General features: G+C 43.2%; 1 protein-coding gene across 12 annotated transcripts in view; it reads left to right on the top strand.

Moving 5' to 3' along the window:
- The window catches only part of auts2a (activator of transcription and developmental regulator AUTS2 a), a 242,992-nt gene that overhangs the window by 9,495 nt on the left and 217,405 nt on the right, over positions 1-16,092 (top strand). Inside the window, exon 1 of one of the 12 annotated variants that reach the window (XM_049016644.1) lies at positions 9,926-10,184. The exons of the other annotated variants lie outside the window; for them this stretch is intronic. The gene's annotated coding sequence lies outside the window, so the exon portion shown is untranslated. Of the gene's footprint in view, positions 1-9,925; positions 10,185-16,092 lie in introns of those variants that run through there. 12 annotated transcript variants of the gene reach the window in all.

The following is a 16,092-nucleotide window of genomic DNA, read 5'->3' on the forward strand; positions in this document are numbered from 1 at the left end:
GAAATTTCACTGTTAAAATAGAACCCATACAAGTGGCACTCAGATTGGCTCCCTGTTATGTAATTGCCCTTGTGATGATCTGTTCTGTCATATTATTTCTTGCTTGACGGGAAGTGCTGTACCAGTCACTGACAGCCAGGATGGTATCGGGGAAACATGGGTGCCAGCCGGTCGTGTGCGGTTTAGAGCGTAAGAAGATACCCGGCTGCTACTTTGGGGCACCAAGCTAGAATCGTCGCTTTGTGTGGAAGACGGACCAGCCCTTCATGTCCACTGTGTCGGTGCTGTGCCAGCTGGGTGATGCTGCACCCACCTGATTGTATTCCAGACGTCTTTTCCAATCCCCAAGTCCAAATGCCTTCTGTATGTTGTTCCAGTTGTGAACGCAAGCAATTTGATGTTTTACCTAAACTGTATATTTCTGTGTATCACTTCACAGTAGGGAAAATACAGATGCTATTTTTTGGGGGTGGGAGTACTTTTTACTTGCTTGTCTGCTTTGTAATTCTTCTTTACTGTTCATATTATCCTGTGTTTAAGCTCCCTGTAGAGTACAATCCGTGACATAGGGAATTTTTTGCAGGGAAACTTAGGAGACCCATTGTCGCTTGTACGTACTGCTTAATACTGAGAAAAAATTATATTAAGCTTTCAAATGCGATTTGCCCTGGGACGTGTTAGCACTTATTCTAGAAGGTTAATTCTGGCGAAGTAATTTAGAATTGTCCGGTGTGCCCTGTGAACACATGGTTTAATTAGTTTTATGATCGCTAAGTTATTCCATCTGTGGGAAGGCTATTTGGTAATGCCAGTATTTAGCTGTGCTCAACTCATTCAGTAAAAGTGTTCTGCTAAGCAGTCACAATTAACACTCATATTTAACAAATGGCTTCCCTTGTTAAAAATGCTGCCACTCATTTATTCTTTTTGGCAAAATGTACTCATCGTAACAGATGGATATGTGCAGATTTGTTTAGTGTTTCCCCTTTAGATGCCATGAGATCAAGATGTCTTATTTATTTGTTGACTTCATTTCTTTAATGCACAATCCTCTCTGCTTTACACCTCTCGAATGCCCCCACGCCCATACAAAAGTAATTTTAAAACTCTGTGGCTTGTAGCTAGATATATTAAAAATTTTGCACAGTTGAACGGCGTGACCCATGCACAGCTGGACAAGCTGTTGTGAGCGTGGATAGCAGAACATGTTGATAATATTTATGGTCCCATTCTGAGGCTCTAAGGTCAGGATTTTCATGTCTTTCCTTTTTCAGCAAGCTAGTGCTCTAAATTATAATTTTGTATTTTTATAACAAACAGCACTGAACAGCCAGTATATCTGCGACATGCAAAGAAATTATATGGAATATTTATATGGAATATGTATACGTATTGTCTGTTTCTCCCCAAAGTTCTGGAAGTGACCTTTGACCTCAGTGCCCACAAGGTCACTGTTAAGCCCGTGTCTTTAAGAAGTTGGACAAAAGCGATGGTAATGAACAGAGAGGACATTGTTCATGTGTCTCTTAGCATTTTAATATTGTGCTACACTCATCTTGGTCACGTGATTAGAGCTGAAAATGTATTTTATTATACCACATGACTTGTTATTGCACAATAAGACCTTTTGTTTCCCCCCACGTGGAGTATACCAATAATGTTTTTATGCATTGCTGAGCATCCACATTATATGCAACTCCATCCAAGTGGTTCTGGCAGAATCTGTTGAGAAATGCTTGGTGTTTTCAGATTGAATGGAAAATCTATGGTGCCACAGCCATTGTGAAAAATAATTTGTTCGGCTGTTGATGGGGCTTCACATGCTTGGAGCCAAGATTATGCTGCCGTGCTTGGACTTGGGCAATGTTTAGGTGTCATATAGCAACTGGGTTCGAGTGTGAGGCAGGCCTGCATTGTTAAGTTTGTCTTTTTTGCATGGTCAATGAGAAAATAACTATTTAGGCAGTAAACAACAAAATGAGAATTTAGAGCCGCTAAACTCTTAAATTACATAATTCACAGAAATGGAAAAGGGCGCTGTTTACAAAGTTTTATGATGATGATTACTGTCACCACATATGAAATTACCATATGGTTTCTGAAGCCCACTACATTTTTTAGAATCTGTAATGCTACTGTGCCAATTGGGTTAAAGAACAGTTTGTTTAATCATCCTTTTTGGTTGAAAAACGTAACTGGCATGCACCCTTTGTTACCATTCTGAGATCTTCACTGCTGACCTAAGTAATAGTAATTTTCCCATAAGAGTGGTTGTGTGTGTTATTTTTGTTTGATGAACAATTTAGTTTGCAGCATCGTGACATGTGCTTCAATCTACTGCAGGTCAGCACTGAGCACAGCATGAGCTAATGTGATTATCAGGGGAACCGAATTGGGGAAGCAAGGTCACGGTGTAACACAGTGTCGCTATAAATGAGTAAATAAACATGCAAATTAGCCAGCATTGCCCGTGTGGGCTGCAGAGAGCACCCAAGGAAGGGTAATTGGATAGAATCTGGATGAATGCATTTGGATGATGTCGCTATATTGTCCTTAAATCCACTCCTCTTGGCATTGTATGTAGTGTCAGAAGTGATTGGTGCGAAGGAGCAAGGAACTCCTTCAACTTTGAGGGCTGGGTTTTCCACATAGATGAAATAAATTTGGCATTAAAAAGCACCTGGCCCGGTTTCTGTTCCACTTAGGGAGTTCAGAGGACTCAGTCGCTATACTTTATGCCTTTAAAAAACACATAATGTATCCTATTATGTCACTGTCTTTTCATGTTCATTACTATCTGCTTGTTATGTCATTGATTGACCAAACTCAGATCTTCGTTCAGTGAGAGGTTTTAATTGTTGGAGTATCTCTTGTACTAAACTGGGTATTTATGCTAAAATTAAACTGTTCCTTTCTTAAAAAAAAACATTTTAATTAGCCATTTTGCATCCTGGTGTGGCATCTGAGTAACTGGATATTTAGTCGTTCACAGTAACTCAAGCACCAAGCCGCCTGAGACCTATTTATAAGGGCTGTGTTTGACGTGCTTCACCCTACTCACTGCTTTTATTCAGCTTAATTAAAACGACATAAAATGTTGTTAACGGTGACAGTTACAGGACAGCTGATGGTGCTTTGATGAAAACATGGCCTACAGCACCCAACTTTACGATGAAAAGATGACATGTGCTTTTTGGAGGGGTGGAAGCATTCCAGTCCCTCGTTCCATGGCAATATTGCATCCACTGCGCCTGTCGCTGTCAGGTTGTGTTATTTTTCATTTACAGTGTGTGTGCATGGTGTTTACTCTGTGCTGTTGACTGATCTTCATGAACATAGTATTCGTGCTGCTTAAATAATGTATCAGGTGCATTTTGGAGCGCTGCTTAGTCCCCCAGTTGATGCTTAATGAAAGTGTATTTTTGTGTCTAATAGGATGAGATTGCTTGGCAAAGATGTACGGTAATTGAATTGAAGCTTGGAAACATATGGCCTTCGTGAGACTGTGCAGAAGATCCTCTCTGGGAGAGGAGTTATTTTCATGCTGAACTGGGGGGGGGGGTGTAATTTATATATACCCACGCATGCAGAGGTTTGTACCAACCCCTAGGTGAATAATGGTGCCTGTGCCGTGTGTGTCGATCACAGCAAGGGTGTGTAATGCGGCTCCCATCCCAGATGGTCCCGGGTGCTGCTTATTTTAAAAATGGCATAAATATCCTCGATGAATGTTTATCCTGCTTGGCCGCAGCGTCCCTACAGAATCAGGGATTGATTTCCGTTGTGTGAGTGCGGTTACACCGGTATATTGGGGATGTGGAGCATACATATGTGTATGAGTACAGAAATACTTGGGGGAAAAAAGGGATTTACAGCCAAATGTGCTGCGGTCTGCGGTTAACAGCGGTCCAGCAAAGTCTTTTGACGAACACGCCACTGTGGCCCCACCCAAAAGAGCAGTTAGTCTAACTGCACTATGTCACGTCTCTATTAGCCCTTGTTAATTTGCGCTCGACCTCGGTAACACGGGCACCGGTGGTCGCGCGGCTTTCCAATTGGTCCACTTTGATTCCCAACATTACCGCCATTTTCCAATTTATGCCTTTGTGGTGCCAGTTTTATGGTCTGGCGATGGTTTCATTATGGCTAGACTTTGTGATTAATAACCTGGTTCCTTTAATGATTCCTTATTTTCTTTTGATTATGTTTTCATAAAGGGATACGGTAGGTAAGACAAACTTGATAATATGCAGTAATAAATATCTATCCATCCAGCCATCATAATTGATAGGTGTGGGGTTCATGGTAGTTTCTTATTTGTAATGGATGTGCTGAAATGGTCAATGTAGTAAAATATAAAGACTAAAAAAACCTTTTGTTTCTATGCGTCGTTGTGTGTGTCTGTTGAAATGACGCTCAAAGGCCTCGTGTGAAGCAGGCACTTCCTGCTGAGTGCAGTTTGATGTGTGAGTCCACATACACACACACACACGCAGGCACACAGAGCAGCAGGCTGCTTTCATGTTGGAATTGTGTGTGGTCTCACAATACCTGCCATTTACTTGCCGTTTTGGAGGGCGTTTGTTTAATTTCCAGTGTGTGTTGGTGTGTTTGTTTTTCTCTCCGAACTCGGAAATTCCGAGTTAAGTGACATCACATCCGACAATCTCCCGTTCGAGCTACCACATCTCGGAACAAACATGGCTGCTTCCATGAACACCCTGTGTGTGTTGTTGCTTTATATTTTAGCAGTTTTGGAGTGAGATTATTTTTCCGAGAGACAAACAAACAAGAAACATGAACTAGTCAAACCACATTAAAAGCTTTATCAAATATTTTAGTACAGTCATAGCGATATTCTTTTTTCGAGAGGCAAACAAACTACAAACAAAGCAAAGACACTAACAAGTCTGGTAAAAATCTGATATTGCATGCTAGGATACTGTTTATGATTACAATATGGTATTCTCTAAATCGAACACGTGCAATTACATTTATAACTATTAATGCATTTAACAATATAAACATTTTAAAAGATTTATAAAATAGAATTACTGTTGAGTGTGTAAGCCGCCATGTTGAAATTACGTCACGGGGCAACTCGGACAAGAAAATTCTGTCTGACATCAACGTCATACAAGAGGTGTGTTCTGAGTCGGAGAGAAATAATCGAATGCACCATGTGTGAGCACGTGGTCAGGCTTTCGGCAGCCCCCAGTTAATTGGATGTTTTGGTGGCCCATGGCCTAAGGGCAGCTTGCTCCTGAAGACTCCAGAATGCCTGTAGGTGTGCTGTGCAAACCGCAGCTTGTGGGTCAGCTCGACCCCGAGTTGCCAGTGTTGACTAGTGGTTAACTGTTTGCCCGCGGTTCCCCTGGTGACGGGTTATAGTGTGGGGCAGCGGGAAGTCCAGTATCGGCTCCAGTTTAGCTCTCTGCATCATGCGGTGCCATGATAGAAGGAGAATTTGCGTGTTTTGTGTTGACTCTGGTTATTGTTTTTAACTGATTGGTGCAAATTCCACTAAACATGAGGAGCACTTTGAATGATAAGATTTTAAAGGCATTTTAGCAGAATTCCCTCAGCAGCCACATTGTAGATAAACATCTGTTCAAGGGTGTCCACGGGTGGCATGGTTTTGACATCTCATGCGGCTTGGTAGCCGACTCCGGGGTTGCGCTTTTTGGCTCACATCCAACGTGCCCCGAGTGTTGTTAACAATGGGAGAGAACGGCAAGGGCTCAGCACGCATAATTTTCCTGGGTTGTCCCAGCATAAATCGCTCGGCGGCTTGACAGTCTGCATCTGACCCTCCTGAAATTTCTGCAGAGCATCTTAATTACAAAAGTGCTTCCCTGACCAGCTCTTCTGTGTTGCTCACCTAATGGTATTTTCACAATGACACACAACTGCATGCTATGATATTGGCTTTTGTTGTGGCAATTTTTTATTGTAGGAATAATTTTTCTCTGTACTATTTATGTTGAAATGGTTGCCCTGGGTGTCCTTAATATTTGCTGGAATATTTCAGGGTTATTCATTGATCTTTTGATGTGAATTCCCACCCCCATTGCTGTGACACTGAGTCCGTCTTGATGCTGGCTGATGGAGCAGTATCACGTTTTAATGCCTTTTATATAACACCCTCTGTAAGTTGCAAACTGTTCTTTTTCTGCATGCCTCATTGATTGTTGCTGTGTGTACCAATTTGCAATGTGTTAGATGCTCGTAAATGCGTTCCCATTTTTAATCGATTTAATTTTCAGTAGAGAATATATTTAAGCGTTTAGCAGCAGGACTGTCTTTTTGTTAGCAGATAAGTGTCTGTGATGTGGTTCGTTTCCTGGTCATTTCAGGGAAGAAAATAGCTTTTGTATTGGGTTACAAACAAGTCATTTAAGTGTTCAGTAGGTGTGAAATTTTACATTTACATTTATTTATTTAGCAGATGCTTTTATCCAGAATTACATTTAATTGAGAAGGCAGAGTCAGACAGTCCCTGAAGCAATTGGAGCCTAAGGGCTTTGCTCAAGAGTCCAGTGGTGGTATCGTTCTGGGTTTTGAATCGGCCAGGCGATTGAGTCCTGACCTGCTGAGCTACACACACCCCAGTTTGGTATGTGTATGTATATGTGTGCGTGCGTGCAAGGTCCCCGTATACATTATACTGTGGGTACCAAATGTCCCTACAATGTGATTAAAAACCTGTTAACTCCTACCCAGCCCTGTAAAGATAAGGTTGTTATTGTTAGAATTATAGTTTTGCCCATAGAAATGAATGGACGGTCCCCACAAAGCTATGAGTACAGATCTTTGTATGTGTGCATCTGCGTGTGCATGCTCCCCCCACATGAGCAGTGCGTTCCTGTGAGGAGGTTTTACTAGGCCTCAATGTTAATGGCTACATTTACACATTCAGCAGTCCTGTTTGTCGGAAGTGACTTACAAGTAAGGGAAATAGCACATTACAGACATAATGCTGTTGAGGACTCGGCTAGGCATACGCGTGGCTAGGCTGAACTTCCAGTGAATACCCAGGCACAGGTGTAAGCAGTATTATAGCAGAAGCTACACAAGAACTTCTAAGCAAGAACCTAATAAGGCTATTCTAAACTATAAGTGCTACATAACATTTTTAGACACATTTCTAAAGAAATTTGTCAAACAGATGTTTCTTGGTGTTTCTTGAAGGTGGAGGGGGAGTCTAATGATACTTTTATCTCTGTTTGGAAGACCTTGGCTTTACAGGGGCAGACGGTCGCCACAAAGGAGCACACTCCACCCTCCCCAAAGAATAATTTGAAATAGAGCATCGATTGTATCAGTGCAGATGGGGCATAATGCGTAATGTTATTGCCTCATGTAAACCCCCCCCCCCCCCACCAACTGTAAGAGCCCGGGCCCAGCCGCAGACACTCAGGGCCTGTCACGACTGTCCGTGCCGCTCGGTGGAGTTATGATTGGAAAATGGCTCCGTTGCGTATGAATAATTTACCATCTCAATTTCCATGCGTATTTTTTTTAGCTGTTAGGAAGCAGGTACTTCTGAAGAAGCACCGCACATATTTGTTCTCTTAATGATGCTAAGTTTCATTGCTGAGCTGGTTTTAAAAGGCTCTCTGTAGTGTCTGGCACCATGCCTCTTGTTTTCTGGCATTTTAGTTTGCTGGCTTTGGTTTGCTGGCTTTTTGATGTCGACGTCCCAGAATTTAATCACCCCCCTTAGTGTCAGGGTGTCTGCTAGTGAAGCGTGTTTAGCCACGTTTCCTGTAATTCTTTAAAAAAAATGTTAAGGTAGCTTTTGTTGTGTGACAGGTCTTTTCAATTGTTTTATTTTGCTTTTCTCGCTGCTTTAATTTGGTTAATCCTCTTTTTTAACATGAGAGAATGTCATTTCAGATCATGGCAATAAATTTTAATCTCATCAAACCTTGGATTGCAAGTAACATGGTTTGCAAGTGTTTTGCAAGACGAGCAAAATTTTAAAATAAATTTTAACTTGATAAACGAGTGAGGTCTTGCAATATGAGTATTATGTATACGCTTTGTCTGCCGAGCATCATGTGATCACAACTGAGCTGATGGTTCTTCTCTCTCTTTCATTGCGGGTTTGTAGGTAATCATTTCCAAAACTTGGTCTCAGTCGGCGTGCCTCACTCGTACAATCAAAATTTAGTAGAAAAGCACCACCCGAATAAGGGCGTAGCAGGGCGAGCGATGAATCTGTTAACGACAATGCAATGTCCACATTTCCGCGAAATCGAAAAGGAGGCAAAAGCAGCTGTCATTGGATTAAGGTTCCTTGTTAAGGTTGCACAAAAAGTAAAAGATTCCAGTGAGCCAACAGATAGTGATTCTGTTAGTTATAGTGAAAGTCGTCCTAAAAAATAACCCTCCTCTTCTCATCTCTCTCCCCTCCCTCACACCATCCACGATTATTTTGAAAGATAAATTGCAGGTTAATTCGTTTTATGTATTTTTACTTTATATTTCGTATTACTTAATTTTTTTGTAATATTTTTATGTTGTGGAACGATTCATCGTAGTTTCCATTATTTCTAATGGGAAAATTCGCTTTGATATACGAGTGCTTTGGATTATGAGCACGTTTCCGGAACGAACTATGCTTGCAATCCAAGGTTTTACTGTATAAGTGAATTAGAAAAGGTTTCTGTGTGTTTCATGTGATAAAAAAATTTAGGTTTTTAATGAATGAATGTACAAAAAGTTTTGGTGCTTTTAGATTTGAAAACTGGTTAGACCGACTCTCTGAAAAGAACTGGTTCAAGAGAATGATTCGTTCAGAAATCGGACATCATTATCATTCACTTGGATGGATGTTTTTCTGTGCAAATAGTGTTTCTCACTTAGACCAAATTGCGTTGTAGTTTGCATAGTGCTTTTCCCTCCAACTGAAGATTGGGCGAATACAAATGCCATCCTGCATTCTGTTGGAAATGGGTACTAACATATGAGTTGCGTTACAACAGATTCGCAGTGTGATTGCATATATTCACATGCACACACAAACAGTATTGTGGTAAAGTCTAAGGCAGTCAAAGAAAATGTTTAAATGATCTTTATGTCTGCTATAAAGTGTTTTCCTATCCATTTCAAAACCTCTCCTTAAATTACCCGAGTATTTGCAGTAACCATCTAACATACCCTTGTATGTAACTCAATTACTAGCACACCTTGTTTAGCTAATCAGTATCTCATTGAGTTATTTACCTTATTAAATTAATTATTTAACTGAGCAGGTGGTAAAATTGAATGCATTCATGGAATAGCTGGCCCTGATGAGAGGTTTTACAGTGGTTTTGTTCTAGTCATCCAACAAGGCATTAACGATTTTTTGGAAAACATTTTGATTTATTCCTTATTCTTTTGCTGTTTATTTTCATATGTTCTAATGTTAAATTGTACTTTTTGAGCACACATACACTGCATCCAGGTAAATAACTTTAAACATGTTCTTTGACAAAAATTTTTGCACAATGCCGCAAAACGAGCTTGATGGGCCGAAATTGTAAGTTTCTTTATATATATATATATATATATATATATATATAACAATCATTAAATCAGTTTTTATTCATCGTGTAGAGTGCTTGCCCCTTGCAACGGTGGTACAACCACTCAAACCACATGTTTATATGGGACCCTCAAGGTTGGGGGGCCCTGTTTTGGCAGCAAACAGTCACTGCACTTGTAGGGATGGTCGGGGGGGGGGGAGGGGGGGGCACAAAAAGACTTTCTGAGGGAGTAAATGACACTCCTGACCCCTTGATATTGATTATTCTGTTTTAAAATCTTGATTTTCTTCCTGACGTTCCCCCAGTGTTAACTGAGCCCCAATTCTGTACCAGTTCTGTGTGCTGCAGAACAACCTCTTGGTTCTGTTCCAGGGCACAGACCTCACTCAGTAGGTTCTGTGAGTGCGTTCTGTGGCTTTCCACCATGGTCATGCCGAATTTCTCAGGAAATTTGCCGGGGTGCAGCTGGGGGGAGGGTGTTTGCAGATGAGATACCAGATAAAAGCAGAATACTGCACAACCTTATGGATTTCGGCTGACTTGGCTGCTCCCCCTTCTCTCTCAGGATGTAGATGGACCCTATTACCATGTGTGTGTTCCTCTGTGGGCCATGTGTCTGTGTTTGGAGTAGCGAAACAGAACTGAAGGGTAAGCAATCGAGCTCGCCCCCCATGTTTTTACTTGCCCCGTACATTCCTGCACTGGATTAGATGCCAGAGCATGCAGACTGTGTTGTTAGAATGCTGCCAGGTCTCAGCCACTAGAGCTCTTTGTGTCAAGGGAGTCCAGGACCCTGGTTTGGGTAAACGCTGAGAGGAAACTGGCCCGCTGAGCCGCTCTAGTCATTAGGGGGACTCCGAATCGATACCTGCTGTGTGGAAAATACAAAAAAATCATGCCGGGCCGCCAGCTTTCGATAATTTCTGACGCATGACCCCTGTGCCCCCCAGCACCCCGGTTTAATTAGCCAAGTTTTCCAAAACACTTGTCTGATGCGTAACTGGATTCGGATCAGTTCTGGCTTGTTTTGCTTGGGGGTATTGCGGGTACACAAACAAGGTCGTGCCCTTAACCTTCCGTTGACCTGAAAGTGGTGCTGTTGCGCAAAGCCTGCACACAGACAGCATCCAGAATCGTGGGCACTTTGCATGTACCTTCCCTAAGCGTGAGGGGTGAGTTAGCATTTGGAGGTGCGCCTGAAGGCTGGTTAAACTGGGCTTTTGCAGATCAGCGTTTTCTCATCGCTTGCCTATTTCGGCCATGCGATAGCACTGACAGACTGAGTGCAGGCAGCCCTTCTCTTTGGATGATCAGGCGACTGAGGATCAGCTCAATGAGAATTTACTGGATCACAACATAAGAAGATTTGATGGGGGCGGGGCTCACAGCAGCACGTATTGCAGAAAGACATTGCGTGTGTGTAATCTAATTCCTAATGTAGGGGTGAAATAGATGCAAACATCTTATCGCTGAGTCTTTGTTGCTTTTTTTTGTTGTTGTTTAATCCTCCACTTGCAGCATTGTGGGAATGTATGTGTGAACATCCCCCCCTCCCCCGCTTGGCTGAGACTCATCCCCATAATCAGATTAAAATCTGCCGCCTCTCCGTCCGCTAATCACTGCACAATTAAATGAAAACCTACTTTCTTGTAGGTGATGCGGTGCGGGCTTTAATGAGACACTTGAAAGGCCATCAGCGCAGTTTGTTTTTAATTAGCTCTTCTTTATTACTGGTTGAACCCAATTTCATTAAGTAATTCAGCAGAGGACACGAGAGGAGTGCTTCCCTTAATTTGCTTGGAGAAGTGGACAAAACGGATTTCTCTGCTGGGAAAGGGTGTCAGGGCTGGTGGTTTTTTTGTAATTTTATTTAAACGAGTTTCCCAAAGAATGCTCTTTGATTCTTATTGAACGTGGGGGTTGCTCAAGAGCTTGGTCTCACTTTAGAAGGGGCCCTGGTCTTTGCTATGCTTTCCCCGGATGTTTTGCATGTGTTTTGTTGGTATACGGGGGGAAAAGACCCACTTGATGTAAGCCTACAATGGAGGCACAGGGTGATTGTGCGATGATTTAAGGATGAACGACTGCGGGATTAATGATGTTCTGGGGAAGAATCCTCCTTTTGACGTGCCCTGTGTTTTTGAGGTTGACATTGTGGATGTCGACCGTACCAAAGCTCGAGCTGAAAGCGAGAAGTGTTGAATCTGTTTCTTGTCATACGCGGCCTTTCATCTCTGTTGCTGAGCCCTGCTTTGCAAGGGAAATGCACTGGGGCTTGGCAGCTAGATCTGTAAAATGTAATCAGAGGAGCCCGTGTTGGATCCAGTCAGTTCGCTCTCAGCTCGTCTGGCAGCCACGACGCAGCGTTCTGTCAGTGCTCGAAATGTTTTGCGCCCGACGCGCCGCATTTAAGGATAAGTGGAAGTGTTTTGTTTTCGAGAGTCTCTTTAAAAGCTGTCCAGCTTCATTCATAAAGCTCGTACCGTCTTTGCGTTATCAGTATTTCTGTAGGATGAGATGATGCAGACAAGAGGAAATAATCCCGTTTGCACAGGTGAATTTCAGATGTCCCCGTGAGAAAACAAGTAATTAAACATATTATGGAATAAGAAGAAGGTGAACTTTAAATGAACATGTAATTCCATAACACGTAACTAAAATTTGGTTTGGTGAAACTAGTTTGTTGTCCCTGCCTGAGCTTTCTCTCATACTCAACATAATTGTAGGTAGTAATATATTAAAGGCAGCTTTTGTGCTGTTGTGTGATTATGATATTAACTTCAGTGGTTTGAAATTTTGTGGAGTGTGGGGAAAAAAAAAAAACCTCAGGCTCGAAGCGTGAAACATATTGTATTTCCTGCCTTCATTAGATCTCAGTCATTAGGCGTAATAGTAGCTGACTTTGAGGAATTTAAATTGTATCCCGGTTATGCTTTCAGAAACTAATCCGTGCATGAGCCCCACACCATTAGATACGTAAATCTGTTCTATGAATTGAAAATAATAAAAAAAATTTTTTGACTGTCTAGAACTCCGATATGCCAGTGTCAGGTGATTAAACTGGGAGCCTTCTCGTGGGGATGCTGGTCTTTCGATGTTATTCCGGGTGAATAACTTGACGTGCCGAGGCCACCCCTGTGGAATTCTGGGAAAGCCTGCACCTGCGATCTTGATGGCTTTGGCTGCCCTTGCCTGCCGGTGCGCTGTCAAGTCCCATAAGGCTGTGTTCTCAAAGGGACCCTGTGCACTGCGTGTGGGTGTGTAGCAAGCCTTGAAATCTCCTTCGGGACACCATGCTGGGGGACACCTCTCATTAAAACGGAAACGTTGCTGTTCATTGTTGTCGAGTGTGGAGTTCATTCTGGGCGTTAGTTTGTAAGGAGTGCTGGGTAGTTGGTGGAAAGTGGCACTGATGCAGCAAACAGCTTGCTTGTTATGAGGCAGAGGTGTGATGTGTAGGTGAATGCAGATCCAGGGCAGCCTTGTGAGCTGCAAGCGGATGAGTATAACATATCGTAGACCTTGAAGAGTATGACAGGTGAACGGAAGCGCATTCCCCCTACTGTCTTGCTCACTAACCTATTGGGGGGGGGGGGGGGGGGGTGGCTTTCGCTATTGACACAAACATGCCCAGTAGCTGCTTGTGACTTAGAACAGCGGTACTTCATCCCTGGGGGGAATTTGTGGCATTTTTATACATACACCATCTTGCTGTCCATGACTGACACAGACACAAGTGTCTATATAGGTGTGAGTAAGTTTTGGGGTCAGAGTGCAGGGTATGTCACCACCCCTTGCTTAGGGGGCTGGGAGGTTAGGATGCTGTGCCTGTGATCAAAAGGTTGCTGGTTTGAATCCCAGCATCCGCAGAGTGATTTCAGTTATAAGCCCTAGAGCAAGACTCTCAATCTCCTATTGCTACAGGGATTGGCTTTCTCAAAAATGTATGTCGCTTTCAATACAAGTGTCTTCTAAATATAAATGTAAAAAAAAACTTCTGGAGAAGCTGGGGTAACACTTGCTCTAGGGCAGTGTTTCTCAACTCCATCCTCAGGGACCCCCAGATGGGCCACATGTTTGCTCCCGCCCACCTCCCAGCACACCTTTACCAGGTATTTGGTGTTCCAGATTGCTTGATTGTTTGGTTGGTTTTTGATTGGTTGGTTCAGGTGAGCTGGGAGCTGGGAGGGAACAAAAAAGTGAATTGTTATGGCGTCTCCAAGGACGGTGCTGAGAAACGCTGTTGTAGGGCCCTAAGCTGATACGATGACTCTGCAAGCCACAGGAACACTGGACTTTCCAGATATGGGCACAGATCTGTGACCCACTGAGCTACTCTGGGCCCCTTGCAGTGGGATTGTGTGACACTTACGTATTGATGATGTTGCCTGTTACCCGGTCAGTGCCTCTGTGTCCTACAAACACTAAGCCATTCTGTCACCCCATTCAGTTGCCAGGAGTGTGCTGACGAATCCCAGTTTAAATTCATTAGGCCCAGTCTCTGAACTTACCCCGTTTCTGTGCTATTTCAATTTCTCCTTCCCCAGACTAAGGCAGTGGATTAAACTACCTTTTAATAATTTCAAACACTGTCCTAATGTAATATTTGAAGGAGTATTATCCCGTAATATGCTGGCCAGTGCGGGCACACATTGGCGGTACACGACTGCTCCCAGGCCCTCCTGCAAAGGCGCTGCTTGCTGACACAGACTTTTGCTTGTCCCTGTAGACATTTAGCCTTCATTTCCACCTGCATTTTTTTCCCCCAAGAGCACCTGCTATACTGGGAATAATCAGTAACCACAGGCCCTTATGATGGCAGCCTCGGTCTGTTGCCGTGAGACAGACGGAGGGGCGAATTAATCCACAGGGCCCGTGGCCTCGTATCGACGTGCTTCTGCTGTGCCCGTCATTACGGGAAGATGATTCAAGTGCGGACGGCATGTGGAGCCTCACGTGGTGAGCATCGACAAACACATTTCATTTGTTTTCTGATTAACTGTAGGATCAGCATAATTGTTTAGCCCGTGCAGTCAGGGGGAACCATCAGGAGTGCCTGCCTTTATTGATGTTGTACGCTTGCCAAGAGGGTGGGGGTGGAGGGCGGTGCGGGTAGTGGTAAGGCCACTCAAAGGCGTCCAGGAGACGAGGCCTACTATTCAGCCACCAAGCTGCGCTTGAAATACAGGTGGTGTCATTGGCATTATTGTTATTGATAATAGTATTGGCTGCATAGCCTATGGTTTCATTCAAAGTGACTTCTGTTGCTTGAAATTAATATTTTGCACACTGGCAATGTTTTACTCTTAATAATCCAGCTTCCCCTTGGTACCAGAACCACTGAGGTTATGGTGACACACTATAAATATATTTGCTGCCAACATTAAATGCATTCTGAATGAAACTCAAACATTAATGCAGCTCTTGGGTTTGCTGTCGTGGACGTCTTCATCTGGACTCGGACTTTAAAGAAGTCCGCGTCTCAACTGGAGGTGGCTTGTTTGTGAGGTTTCGTCTTTGCTGTACCATTCTGGGAGCATGGTTGCTCTGACAAGGAACAGAGTAACTTTATCTATGTGTGGCCCCCTGGCACCTTGCCAGCAGAGTCTGACAATGGACTGTGGTTTTGGGCACATACAGGGCGCTCAGGGTCACAACGGGAAGAACGAGCCTTTGAAAGTGGCTTTCCTGAAAACAAGCACAGAGGGTCACAGGTTACTAGACTGGAAGCCAGAACTTCTTGTTGCCTGAGATCCTTTCCAGATGACCAGTATTACTGTTGATGTATGACTTGAGTATATGGTGTGTGCTGTTTAACGGTACGTGGTAAGACCTTGCAGGTAGATGTTTCCATCTAGTCTGTGAATGCCTTTGGGAATCCAACTCTCACCTCCAGGCATCATCTCCTGCTAATTGAAAAGTTGCTGCAAAAGAACCCCCCTAGGGGGGTGGGAATTACTCAGCCCTGTTTCACAGTTGTCATTCTGATTGCGTTTGGGAAATTAATTGAACTACGGATTGCCTGCGGTGGTGGCAGGTAAAAAGCAGTTTCTGCCACATCTGTCTTCCAACTGGATTTGTCCAGTTCTTTGAGGCTGGTCGTCAGTCTTGTGCTATGGGTGAAATGTAATTCTGATTAAATATACATTTTATTTCAGTACCCAAGAAGGGAAAACCCATTTTCCAAATTTCTGAATAAAATCCCTGTTGCTTAGGAGGAATATTTTTTTAAAGGAAAACTCAGTAAAGGAATGCAGATGGTCATTTTATACACAGTGTGCTCTCACACCTGTCTTGCTGAAACGATAATCGCATGTTATATGACATTACACATGGCTGTCCTGGCATACTGGACGAGACGTTTTCATCACTTTATAGGGTTGCGGCGGGTCAAGTACAATAAAATGAAGTGGTGGCGGAAAGCCGGCATGCTCTGTCAGCTTGCCTGAGTGTGGGAAATACCTGGAAGCAGGATTGCAAGTACTCCCAGAGTCCGATGAGAGTAAATACAGGCAAATTGTTCTGAGATTGTTGTTTTCTGTCCTCTCAGTGGAAT

The sequence above is a fragment of the Brienomyrus brachyistius genome, chromosome 6 (assembly GCF_023856365.1).
Source record: "Brienomyrus brachyistius isolate T26 chromosome 6, BBRACH_0.4, whole genome shotgun sequence".
NCBI classification, from domain to species: Eukaryota; Metazoa; Chordata; class Actinopteri; order Osteoglossiformes; family Mormyridae; genus Brienomyrus; species Brienomyrus brachyistius.